The sequence below is a fragment of the Mchenga conophoros genome, linkage group LG10 (assembly GCF_057382185.1).
Source record: "Mchenga conophoros isolate Kocher_MC1m ecotype Shallow Benthic linkage group LG10, M_conophoros_male_GT1.1, whole genome shotgun sequence".
Taxonomy (NCBI): Eukaryota; Metazoa; Chordata; class Actinopteri; order Cichliformes; family Cichlidae; genus Mchenga; species Mchenga conophoros.
The window spans coordinates 954,814-967,876 of record NC_140535.1 but is presented as its reverse complement, the minus strand read 5'-3'; the positions used below and the strand labels follow the sequence as shown (position 1 = coordinate 967,876).

General features: G+C 50.6%; 1 protein-coding gene and 1 pseudogene across 1 annotated transcript in view; both read left to right on the top strand.

Annotated features, from left to right (window-relative positions):
• Positions 1–13,063, top strand: part of sim2 (SIM bHLH transcription factor 2) — a 60,212-nt gene that overhangs the window by 16,032 nt on the left and 31,117 nt on the right. The gene's annotated exons all lie outside the window — the stretch shown is intronic.
• On the top strand, positions 4,556–13,002 carry LOC146565159 (uncharacterized; annotated as a pseudogene).

Sequence of the window (13,063 nt, the reverse complement as noted above, 5' to 3'; positions counted from 1 at the left end):
GAACTCCCAATTCTTGAGCCACGATCGCCCCAAGGTACTTGAACAAAGTACTGAGCAAACTGAAGCACCTCCCACAGGACACTCCGAGAGACAGGGTTGAATGCCTTCTCTAAGTACACAAAACACACGTAGTCTGGTTTTGCAAACTCCCTTGAACCTCAAGTATCCTCAAGAGGATAAGGAGCTGGTCCAGTGTACCATGGCCAGGATGAAAACTGCATTGTTCCTCCTGTATCCGAGGTTCGACTAATGAACGGAATCTTCTTCTCGTGGCATAGACTTTCACAGTGAGGGTGCAAAATGTGATTCACCTATAGTGATAAATCTCTATCATACAAAGAAGAATACACATGATTCTGAATCACTGCCATCTTCTCTGGGCCAAAGCTAATTTAAAATTAACTTTTGTCAGGACTAAGGACTCCAGCTTGTTATCAGCACTCAGTTCGAAACCTGCACCTTTGATAGGAAGGGGGTGCATTCGTGCCTGTGAAATTGGCAGCTTGCACATCTGGAAAAGCACCATCAGTGCCAAAAGCTATGTGTAGCTTTTTCAGTAATACTGTTTGGCGCGGCTAATACTGTCATGACAAGCACCAAAGATTTCAGGCTACAGATCTGCATAGCCGCCTCACCAACAGAGGTGTGGAACATCTTCTCTTCACCCGAGAGTCCAGAACATGCAGCTGCAAATCTGAAATTACACTATGTTGACACTATTCACTCACCCATCCAAATCATTATCAGGTGTCAGAATGACTTTCATGGCCACAGGTGTATAAAATCAAGCACCTAGGCATGAGTTAGACTGCTTCTACTTTTGTGAAAGAAGAGTCACTCTGAGGAGTTTGGTGAATTCTAACATGGTATCATGATAGGATGCCATTTGTGCAACAAGTTCAGTCATGAAAATACCTTGTGGGCAAGATGGCGGATGTAGCAGGTGGTGGTGCTGACGTAGCTCCGACTTTCATACGGTTACGATTAAAACCAGATCATATAAAACAACTGATGGAAAGGTAATTGTAGAGGATGAGCTACTTAATTTCCTTGCTGTAAAAATCAAAACTTTAAGTCAGGATGAAATTCTGTTGTTGGCCACGAACACATTTGAATCTGAGGGGATTGAAGCCTCCAAGAAAGTTTTGTTTGAGCTCTGCCTCACTACCTCACAGTCGTTGGATATAAAGCAGCGGTCCCCAACCGGTACCGGTACCGGTCCGTGAGTCATTTGGTGCCGGGCCGCGAGAGTGAGAGTCGGGTGTGAAATGTATGGTTTTCAGGGTTTTTATCGGTTTTCAGCGTTATTTTGTTAGCGTTTTTTTTCGTTAACTCGGTTTTCCTGGGTCTTTTCACATGTGTTATGAATAAATCTTCTTTTTTTCGGTACCGGTACTAGTTTTATTTTGTTGTATTTATCCGTGACACCTTAAAGACCGGTCCGTGAAAATATTGTCGTCACAAACCGGTCCGTGGCGCAAAAAAAAAGGTTGGGGACCGCTGATATAAAGGACAGCATAAAGACACCAACAATATTAATTTGTGTCTTAAAGTGCTGAATGAGTGTGGGGAGAATATCCCAAGATTTGTCTCTCATCACCTGGATGATTTGCCGCCTGTTACATACTCCAGCATGGATGTGTTGTCTACTACAGCGAATGGACCAGCTGTGCGCTGAGGTGGGTGCTTTAAAACATGTAGTTAAACTACAGGCGGATGTCTGCGAGCAAGTTATGACCAATGCTGTGGAGGTCGACCAACGTGTGACTGCTCTTGAGTGTCGGCCTGAGGTACCGGCTGAGCATGTTACACTGAATGGGGTCAGGGACCGCTTCCCACTTTCCCCTGGGGCAGGGGTCGGCAACCCGCGACTCCGGAGCCGCATGCGGCTCTTTAGTCTTTATTTTGCGGCTCCGGGTGGTTTGGGAAAATAAATTAGTATTTAGGTATTTAGCTGAAGTGTATTTTATTTGTGTTTAGTTCTTTTTTTAACTTGTAGTTCTAAATTGGAAGATTATTGTGATTTTGAAATATAAAAATAAAATTATATCTTATTATTTTTTCATTGCTGAAAATAAGCGTCACACTCGCGGAAGCGGTGTACCCCCCGAAACGCCGTGCATTTATCGAGACTTTCAACCCCAGGTAGGCCAATTATGGATCTTCGGATCCACATTATGTCAGCAGCTGTTCTCCACCCTGAACTATGTTAAAAACAAACACCGCTCACGCCTCACAGATGACAGCTTACAGTCCTGGGACCATAAGTCTTATTGTAAACATATCACAGCAGACCCGACGATGTTTGCATGAACACGCTTTTCAGCATCTCTTTATTGACCGCTTTTCACACACGGTTGCTGTGCGCACACAGCCGGCTGTAGCTTTTCAGCTCACAGCCCAACACACACCAACACAACAGTATAGAGATTGAAAGACCACGTGACTTTCGCGCATTGCATGCCGGGAACTCGTGGCAAAACAATCCAAGTACCGCATCAAATGCAAGCATTTGCAGCACCGCAAAACGTTCATTCTTCGGTTCCAATAAATTCTTGCTTTTTCTTTGCCCCCCAAAAAGGTATGTACAAAACGAAGGAGAACAATGCCGGTCCGTACAAAGACAGACTTAATGAAAAGTCAAAGAAAAGATACAAGGAAAAAAAATCAAACCAGTGAAAGTGTCAGACCCTTACGAGCACACAGAGGGACAAAAGACGTTAGCGTGCTGCCCAACTTTCACCACGCTCATATTTATAATTATACAGTTCTTGGAGTGAGTGCATACACTCATGAAGTTTAGTAACTTCAGGTCACTGCAACAAGCCCAGGTACAGTTTACCGACGGATGGGTGCAGGACCTTGAAATGCACCGTGTAGAACGAAAGACCATCGTACGTATCATAAGTTTACCAGTCTCACAAATCTTCTTCATAAATACACATTCGTTAACCGTTTATTAATAGGACCTTTGAACTCAATGGTAATTAATTAGTAGTAGAAATAATTTCTGGTACGCGTTACAGAAATGTAGCAGTGACAATAAGACTGTATGCTGTAATCGTACTGGGCAATTAGTGATACAAACCAACTGTTTTATCCTGTGAATAAAAGTATATGTTTTTGTCAATGTACCATAATAACAGAAGCGAAACACAATATCGTGTCAGGACAATTCACTATTTATGCACAATAAACAAAGGAGCATAGCGCGACAATTTCTGTTCAGCGCCAGACTTTTTTTGCAAATATCTATTTATTTATTTATTTTTAGCAGCATAGTGGTTTTTTTCCAATTACTTTTTAAAAGTCAGGTCAAGGCTCCAAAAGCCCAAAGGCGATATGAGGGTGGCGGCTCACAACAGTTTTTCCTTGCTACATGGATCATTTTAGTTCCGCTTTCCTTTTGTTATATTTCTTTAAGAGTTCAAAATGTGTTAATTACATAAATAAAATGTAATTTGCTCTGTAGCACTTCATGGATTTCATAAGCAACACACTTTAGTTGCTTTCTTTTCAAACAAGCCTTTTGTTGATCTGAGTATTTTATATTCTTTACATTATTTACATTTGATCTTTTACATTGTGCATAATGTCTATTGATTGTATTGTTTATTTTAATATTTGTGTACAGCGCTTTGTGACTGCCTGTCTGTGAAAAGCGCTTAATAAATAAACTTTACTTACTTACTTTAGTTGTTCACACAAAGCATAAAGGTAAAAAAAAAAACCAATATAAACAGTGTTATCTTCATTTTAGATTTCAAAAAGTATTTGCGGCTCCCAGTGTTTTCTTTTGCGTGGAAACCGGGTCCAAGTGGCTCTTTGGATGTTAAAGGTTGCTGACCCCTGCCCTGGGGAAACACCCAGAGGAGCAGTGGGGGAGTCGAAGTAAAGGCGGCCCGCGCGGAAGGCAGAGAGCTGGAGCTTTGGCTGCTTCAAGGACTGGGACAGTTTCAGCGTTTTGTCCGGAGATGTTGCTATGTGGTCAAGATCGGGCTCCGACGACAGCCTCAGGTCGTAATATGGAAACTACTGCAACAACGGAGGATCCCGTTGAGACAGTGCTTCTTACATGCTCCCCACAATGGAGTAAAGTTGTGAAAAATGGCAAGCCTCGTCACAAGCTGGAGAAGGTTAATTCGGGTTCAGGAATGCATGCTGCTACCACTGGACACAATAAGAGGCCTGGACCTGTATCGATTATCGGCCCTGGAGCTGTGAGTACAATCAGAACTGTGAAAACTAAATTGGTGAGCGTATTTGCCACTAAATTTGCCCTGGATGTAGATGCAGAAACTCTTGCTCTGTATTTGAGAGAGAAACTCAAAAGAGATGTGACCTGTCAAAAAATTGCTAGTAAACGTAGCAGGTTCGGCTCTTTCAAGGTTACTGCTGAATGTAATGATGTGGGTGAAATGTACAATCCTGAACTCTGGCCTGAAGGGGCTCTGGTCCGGCGTTTTTATGAACCTCGTAAGCCCGGTACGGTGGTGCCAAGCACAGTGGATCCAGCAGGGGAGATAACTGCGCCTTCTGGTACCAACGTATCAACATGAAGATGTCTATCCGGGTATTATCTTACAACTGTCATGGTCTACGTTTGGGACAGAGTGCAGAGGATAGAGCTCGACGGATTGTTGTGGACAGTCTGCTTGCAGAATGTGACATTTTATGCTTGCAGGAGACATGGTTGTCCAAACACGACCTGGGAAAACTTAACTGTCTAAAGGCAAGTTTTTTGGGAGTGGGGGAATCAACAACTGATCTCAGCACAGCTATAGTCAGAGGCAGAATACCTGGAGGGGTTGCTGTGCTTTGGGACAAAAAAATAGACCCTGTGATAAAGCCCGTTAGACTGAATGTAGACTGGTGTATACAATATACACAGAATAATATCAGTTTTATCATTCTTAATATTTATACTCCCTATGAATCTTGTCAAAATGAGCAAGAATACCTCAGTAGGCTGGTTTTATTTATTCAAGTATTCAAGTATATATGTTTTGGGTGATTTTAATGCTGATCTCACAGACAGCAGTTCTCGGTTTGCTGACCACTTAACCCACTTTTGTGAAGTTAACAATCTTATCCTGTCTACCAAAGTGTTACTGCCTGCAGACAGCTATACATACATAAGTGAAGCCTGGCATAGTACATCATGGCTGTGTCAGCCGGTGAACAGCTGTGATCAGCTGATCACGGGGCCGGGGTTAAAAGAGAGACGCCACCCACCTGTTCGCCGCTCAGACATCATTCTCTTCGTGTCAGGAGCTCCGAAACTCTGCCGACGTCAGTCTCCGCCTGATTCAGCAACCGTGAGTGTTTTTCCCTTCAATCCTTTTTCTCTTCCCGGCTCCGCTCGCTCTCTGTCTGTAACGACAGTTCCGAAGCCACGCTTCGCGCACTGATCGTTACTAGAATAACTGCGTGTCTGCTCCCAAACCCACCGCTAGCCGTAGCCGCGCTTGGGTCTAGTCAGCACGCTACACAGGCACGCCGAGCTACTGTGCGTAGCTCGCCCCGCCGTGACAGGATGTCTGAGCCCGCTATAGACCCAGCGGAATTCGAACGGCTGAAAGCCGAAGTTCTATATCTTCGCGGTGTGGTAGATCGGATGTGCACAAAAGTGGAGTCCCTCACCGAAACTGTCCTCCAACTTTCCACTTCCGTCACCTCGCTGCAACGTCAGCCGGCGCCGGTGAGCGCGGAACCCCGGATTGGACTACCAGACAAGTGGAACGGAGTTGATGGCCGGCCTGATGGTTTGCTTGCCACTTTAGACATGCTGTTCGAGTGTCAGCCCACTAAATACGCCACCGCCCGTGCAAAGGTTGCACTGCTAACCTCTCTCTTGTCTGGCCAGGCTCAGGAATGGGCCGCGGCTCTCTACTACAATAAATCGGCAGCTTGCAATGACTATGCCCTGTTTGTGGAGGAATTAAAAAAGACGTTTGTTCCCCCGAGCAGCGAAGTGGAAGTGGAGTCACAGCTGCTTCATCTACGCCAGGGCAGCCGACCCGTCTGTCACTTTGCCTCTCAATTCCGCACCCTGGCCGCTAAGCTACAGTGGGGAGACGCTTCTCTGCGCTCTATTTTTCTGGAGGGACTGGCTGACTACATCCGAGACGAGATGACCGGCCGTGAGGCCCCTAAAACCCTGAATGAGGCCGTGGACCTCGCACTGAAGATTGACCAATGTGTGATGTCGCGGCCTCGCCATACCCCTCGGGTCTTCAAACCCTTCCAGCCTCAGAGGACCACGTCTTCGCGACCTCCACCCCCCTCTGATGGAGCCACGGCTAGCCCAAGCAGCACATTCAGCGAGGAGCCCATGCAGCTGGGTGGACTCCCCAAAGAGGAGAAAGAGAGACGCTGGCGTGAGGGCCTCTGCGCCTACTGTAGATCAGCTCGACACCGTCGTCCCCAGTGCCCGCTACGGCCGGGAAACGACGACGCCAGGTAGACTGCGGGGGTGTCCCACCTGGCCCTTCCCACTCCTCTGACCCCTCTCGTTTTCTGTTACCGGTAACATTTCACCTGAAACACCAACGGCTCTCATCTGAAGCCCTCCTGGACACCGGAGCTGCTGAGAACTTCATCGATCAAAAACTGGCCTCTCGGCTTCGCATTCCGTTGACTTCCGTCGACCGATTCCTCCCGGTGACCTCAGTAGACGGGCGACCACTCCAACCCTACCCGATCCAGTTCCAGACCCAGCCAGTCCGCATGTCTGTCGGGGATCATCAGGAGGAGATCCGGTTTTTAGTAGTCTCGGCCACTTCCTCTCCTCTCATCCTCGGATACCCCTGGTTCCGTCAACATGACCCCCACGTCTCGTGGTCTTCCTGCCAGATCCTGGACTGGGGTCCCCAGTGTTCACGCCGCTGCCTTCTCTTCCGCACTGGAAAGGACTCAAAGTCAGAAGAGGCGTCACCCCCGGAGCCCATTGATCTGGATAAGATCCCTCCGGCTTACCATGACCTATCTGAGGTCTTCAGTAAGAAGCGAGCCTCTGCTCTCCCTCCTCATCGCTCCTACGACATGGCCATCGAGCTCCTCCCGGGAGCGGTCCCTCCTCGTGGTCGCCTGTTCTCGCTGTCACCCGCAGAGAACAAAGCCATGGAGGAGTACGTCGCTGAGGCTCTCCAACAGGGCTTCATTCGCCCTTCTACCTCCCCTGCAGCTGCGGGATTCTTCTTTGTCAAGAAGAAAGACGGCGGGCTTCGCCCCTGTATAGACTACCGGGGCTTGAATAAAATCACTGTTAAGAACCGCCATCCTCTTCCTCTGCTATCCACCGCACTCGATTCCCTCTCCCAGGCCTGCATCTTCACCAAACTAGACCTACGCAGCGCCTACAATTTGGTGCGGATTAGGGAAGGGGACGAATGGAAGACGGCCTTCATCACCCCTAACGGGCACTGGGAGTATCTGGTGATGCCCTTCGGCCTCTGCAACAGCCCTGCTGTCTTCCAACATCTGATCAACGATGTCTTGCGGGACATGCTGGACCGGTTGGTGTTTGCCTATCTGGATGACATCTTGATCTACTCCCGCACCGAAGTGGACCATATTCGCCATGTGCGGGCCGTGCTGAGCAGGCTGCTCGAGTACCAGCTGTTCTGCAAACTGGAAAAGTGTGCCGTCCATCAGCGGTCCACCACCTTCCTGGGCTTCACCATCTCCTCCAATGGCCTGACCATGGACCCGCAAAAGGTCCAAGCCGTGACCCAGTGGCCTCAGCCCTCCAGCCTTAAGCAGCTACAGAGCTTCCTGGGCTTTGCCAATTTCTATCGGCGCTTTATCCGCAATTTCAGCACCATTGTCGCCCCACTGACATCCCTCACCAAACCAGCTAACCTGCCCAAGCCCTTCTGCCTCCCCCCTGGTGCGAAACAGGCATTCCGAGACCTTATCCGCTGGTTTGCTACGGCTCCCGTCCTGCTCCACCCTGATCCTGCCGGAGATTTTGTGGTGGAGGTGGATGCCTCCGATGTTGGCGCTGGCGCCGTCCTCTCTCAACACGGCCCAGATGGGAAACTTCACCCGTGCTGCTATTTCTCGAGGAAATTCTCTGACACGCAGCGACGGTACGGTGTCGGTGACCGGGAACTCCTGGCCATCAAGTGGGCCTTGGAAGAGTGGCGGCATTGGCTCCTGGGAGCGAAAGAACCGTTTCTGATCTGAACTGATCACCAGAACCTGATCCATATTCGTTCTGCCAAGCAGCTCAACCCAAGGCAGGCCCGTTGGGCCTTATTCTTTGAACCTTACAACTTCCACCTCGCCTACCGCCCTGGCTCCAAGAACACCAAGGCAGACGCTCTCTCCAGGCAGTTCGCCCAGGACGGCCTCACGTCAGACCCTGGACCTATCCTACCGTCTCATTGTTTCGCTGCCCCCCTTCGGTGGCCCTTGGAGGACTCTATCCGGGATGCCCTGACCGCCGAACCGCCTCCGCCTGACACCCCGGCTGGGAGGCTCTATGTACCATCCCGGTGCCGTCAGGAGGCCTTGCTCTGGGCTCACTCCTCCCCGCTCTCTGGTCACCCAGGGCCCGACAGGACCCTCCAGCTCCTCCGTCGTGCCTTCTGGTGGCCCTCCATGACTCGGGACGTCCATGACTTCGTTTCCGCCTGTGACACCTGTGCTCGGGCCAAGTCCTCCACCCAGCCGCCTGCTGGCGACCTTCGCCCTCTCCCTGTGCCGAGACGGCCCTGGTCCCATGTCGGTCTTGACTTTGTTACCGGCCTCCCATCTGTGGACGGTCTTGACACCATCCTCACCTTTGTGGACCGGTTTTCTCAGGCGGTGCACCTGGTCGCCCTGGCCGGCCTCCCCTCCGCCAAACGGACGGCCGAGCTCCTCCTGGACCATGTCGTCCGGCTTCACGGATTCCCCAAGGACATAGTCTCCGATCAGGGGCCCCAGTTCACCGCCAGGTTCTGGAAAGCCTTTTGCCGCCTGATAGAATAGAATAGAAGAGAATAGCCTTTATTGTCATTGTACAGAGTACAACGAAATTGGAGTGCCACTCCCTTGGTGCAAGTTTCAATAATAAATATAAATGTAAAATATAAAAAGTACAAAAAAAAACAACAATCGTAAGTACTCAAACAATAGTATGTACAATATATACAGGATAGCAGCATTAATATGATGACAGTATGAATAGCAGCATAATATAATGACAGTGACGGTATGGAATAGGTTCAATTGTTTTTGTGCTTATTTACTACGGTGATAGCTCTGGGAAAGAAGCTATCCCTGAATCTGTTTGTCCTGGTTTTATGTGACCTGTACCGTCGGCCTGACGGTAATAGTTCAAACAGTTGGTTGCTGGGGTGAGAGTGGTCCTTGATGATATTGCCAGCTCTGCTGAGGTACCGAGAGTTTGCAGTGACCTCCAGGCTGGGCAGAGAGCAGTCAGTGATCTTCTGGGCTGTGTTGATGACCCTCTGCAGTACTTTCCTGTCTGCAGCTGAGCACCCTGCATACCATGTTGTTATGCCGTACGTTAGGATGCTCTCTATGGTGGCTCTGTAAAATGTCACCAGCAGCCTCTCCTCCAGGTTGTTCCTCCTGAGCACTCTCAGAAAGTGGAGACGCTGCTGGGCCTTTTTAACCACCGCTGTAGTATTTGCAGTCCAGGAGAGGTCATCAGATATCTGCACGCCCAGAAACCTCATGGAGTGTACCCTCTCCACACAGCTCCCGTGAATGTAAAGTGGGGCCGGGTCTGCTCTGCCCTTCCTGAAGTCCAAGATAAGTTCTTTAGTTTTCGTGGTGTTCAGTTGGAGGTTGTTAACTGAACACCACTCAGTCAGTCTGTTGACCTCATCTCTGTAGTCCGACTCATCCCCCCTTGAGATGAGTCCAACCACTGTGGTGTCATCCGCGAACTTTATGATGGTGTTTGAGAGATGGGTAGGGGAGCAGTCGGATGTGTAGAGCGTAAACAGGAGGGGACTCAAAACACATCCTTGTGGAGACCCAGTGCTGAGTGTGATGGTGCTGGACCGGTGGGGGCAGAGTCTGACAGACTGTGGTCTATTTGTCAGGAAGTCCTTGATCCAGAGGCAGATGGGGGTGGAGAGTCCCAGGTGAGACAGTTTCTGGACCAGGATCTCCGGGATGATATGATTGAATGCTGAGCTGAAGTCCAGAAAGAGCATTCTCACATAGCTTCCTCGGTGCTCCAGGTGACTCAGCGCAGTGTGGAGCGCTATGGTGATAGCGTCCTCGGTGGAACGATTTGTCCTGTAGGCAAATTGGTGGGGGTCCAGAGTGGGAGGCAGACCGGCCCTGATGTGCTGACAGACCAGTCTCTCAAAGCACTTCATCACTACAGGCGTAAGTGCAACAGGCCTGTAGTCATTTGGGCTGGCCACAGCTGTCTTCTTGGCGATGGGGATGATGGTGGAGGTTTTGAGGCAGGGCGGGACGGTGTTTGATGACAAGGAAAGGTTGAAGATTTTAGTGAAGACTCCGGTCAGTTCGTCAGCACATGCTCTGAGAACCTTTCCATGTATTCCATCAGGACCTGCCGCCTTCCTGGGATTCACTGACCTTAGAACACACCTCACTTGGTGCTCCCTAAGTGTTAGTGTGCCAGTGCTGGGGGCGGGTGGAAGTGGTGTGGCAGCTGAGGGCTTGGTCGTCTCAAAGCGGGCGAAGAAACGGTTTAGATCCTCAGCCAGTGAGGCATCAGTCCTAGATGTTGCCTGGTTATTGCTTCTGTAGTTGGTAATGTGATTGATCCCCTGCCACATTTTTCTGGGGTTGTTGTCAGCAAAGTGATCTTCAATCCTCCTCCTATAGGCAGCCTTAGCTTTCCTGATGCCTCTACTCAGGTTTGCCCTGGCCGCCCTATACGCAGCCCTGTCCCCTGACTTGAAGGCAGTGTTGCGGCTTTTTAGGAGGGATTGCACTTCGCTATTCATCCAGGGTTTTTGATTTGGAAACACCCTGACCCTTTTGTTGACGGTGACATTGTCAACACAGTTCCTGATGTACGAGAGTACAGTGTCCGTGTACTCCTGGAGGTTGTGGCTGGAGAATAAATCCCATACAGTTGTTGAGAAGCAGTCCTGCAGTTGAGAAAGGGCTCCTTCAGGCCAGGTTTTTATTGTCTTTGTCTGGGGCTTTGTTTTTCTCAGCAGGGGGGTGTAGGTGGGGGTGAGGGACATGCAGAGGTGGTCAGATCCAGCCAGGTGGGGGAGGGGTGTCGCTCTGAAAGCATGCCTGATGTTTGAATAGACATGGTCCAAAGTGTGTTCTCCTCTCGTAGCAAAGTCCACAAACTGGACAAATTTAGGAAGCACAGTCTTTAGGCACGCTTTGTTAAAGTCGCCGGCGACAATAAAAACCCCATCGGGGTGGGCAAGCTGTTGTTTGTTTATGGTGTTGAGCAAGAGGCTGAGAGCCGTGCTAACGTTAGCATCCGGCGGTATATAAACAGCTATCACAATAACTACTGTAAACTCCCTCGGGATGTAAAAAGGTCTGCACGAGACTGCCAGAACCTCCAAATCAGGAAAACAGTGTGTGTGAATGATCCTGCTGTTACAACACCACTCGTTATGCACGTAAACACATAGCCCCCCTCCTCTGCTTTTACCTGAGTTGCTGTTTCTGTCATGCCGGTGTAGCGTGCGGCCTGCTAACTCGACTGCAGTTAGCAGGAGCGTCTCCCAGCCTCTCGTCCGGTTATCACCCTCAGACCAATGGGCAGGTTGAACGGACCAATCAACAGTTGGGGCGCTTCTTACGGTGCTTCGTCTCCGCCCAACCGTCGCTTTGGCCTCGTTACCTGGTGTGGGCTGAGTTGTCTCATAACCTTCACGTCTCTTCCGCCACCGGTCTCTCGCCCTTTGAGGTCTGTCATGGTTTTCATCCTCCTATCTTCAGCCATCAGGAAGCGGGGGTCGACGTGCCTGCTGCTGAACGGATGGTCCGCCGCTGTCGTCAGGCCTGGATCAAGGCGCGGGCTGCCATTACCCGGGCCAACGCTCTGTACACCCGGCAGCATCGTCGCCGCCACCGCCCGGGTCACCGCTTCCAGCTGGGGGACCGCGTCTGGCTCTCCACAAGGCACCTGCGGCTGCGCGGTGAGTCCAAGAAGCTCACTCCCCGGTTCGTCGGCCCGTACGAAGTCACTGCCCGGCTCAACCCCGTGGCTTACCGTCTCCGGCTTCCACCCGCCATGAAGGTCCATCCGGTTTTCCACGTCTCGCAGCTTAAGCGGCGCGTCACTTCCTCGCTGGCGCCCCCCTCCCGGGCCCCGCCCCCGCCCAGGATCATCGATGGGGGTCCTGTCTACACTGTCCGACGGATCTTGGACTCCCGTCCCCGGGGCCGGGGGGTCCAGTATTTGGTGGACTGGGCTGGCTATGGCCCTGATGAGCGCTCCTGGGTGCCGTCCCGCTTCATCTTGGATCCTTCCCTCATCTCGGATTTCCGTCGCCGCCGTCCTGGCCTGTCGGGTGCCGGTCCTCGGGGGGGGGGGGGGGGGGGGGGGGGTTTCCTGTCAGCCGGTGAACAGCTGTGATCAGCTGATCACGGGGCCGGGGTTAAAAGAGAGACGCCACCCACCTGTTCGCCGCTCAGACATCATTCTCTTCGTGTCAGGAGCTCCGAAACTCTGCCGACGTCAGTCTCCGCCTGATTCAGCAACCGTGAGTGTTTTTCCCTTCAATCCTTTTTCTCTTCCCGGCTCCGCTCGCTCTCTGTCTGTAACGACAGTTCCGAAGCCACGCTTCGCGCACTGATCGTTACTAGAATAACTGCGTGTCTGCTCCAAACCCACCGCTAGCCGTAGCCGCGCTTGGGTCTAGTCAGCACGCTACACAGGCATGCCGAGCTACTGTGCATAGCTCGCCCCGCCGTGACAGGCTGGACCACCGTATCTGTACAGCTGATGGACATGCAGCTTTAGCAAACATGACTATCAGGTATGAGGTAACTCTGTCAGACCATACACTTTTGGTTTTACTGTGAATGTGGAACAAATGCCAGCAACAACTGGAAATAATATTGCTAATATTGCTACCAGTGTAAA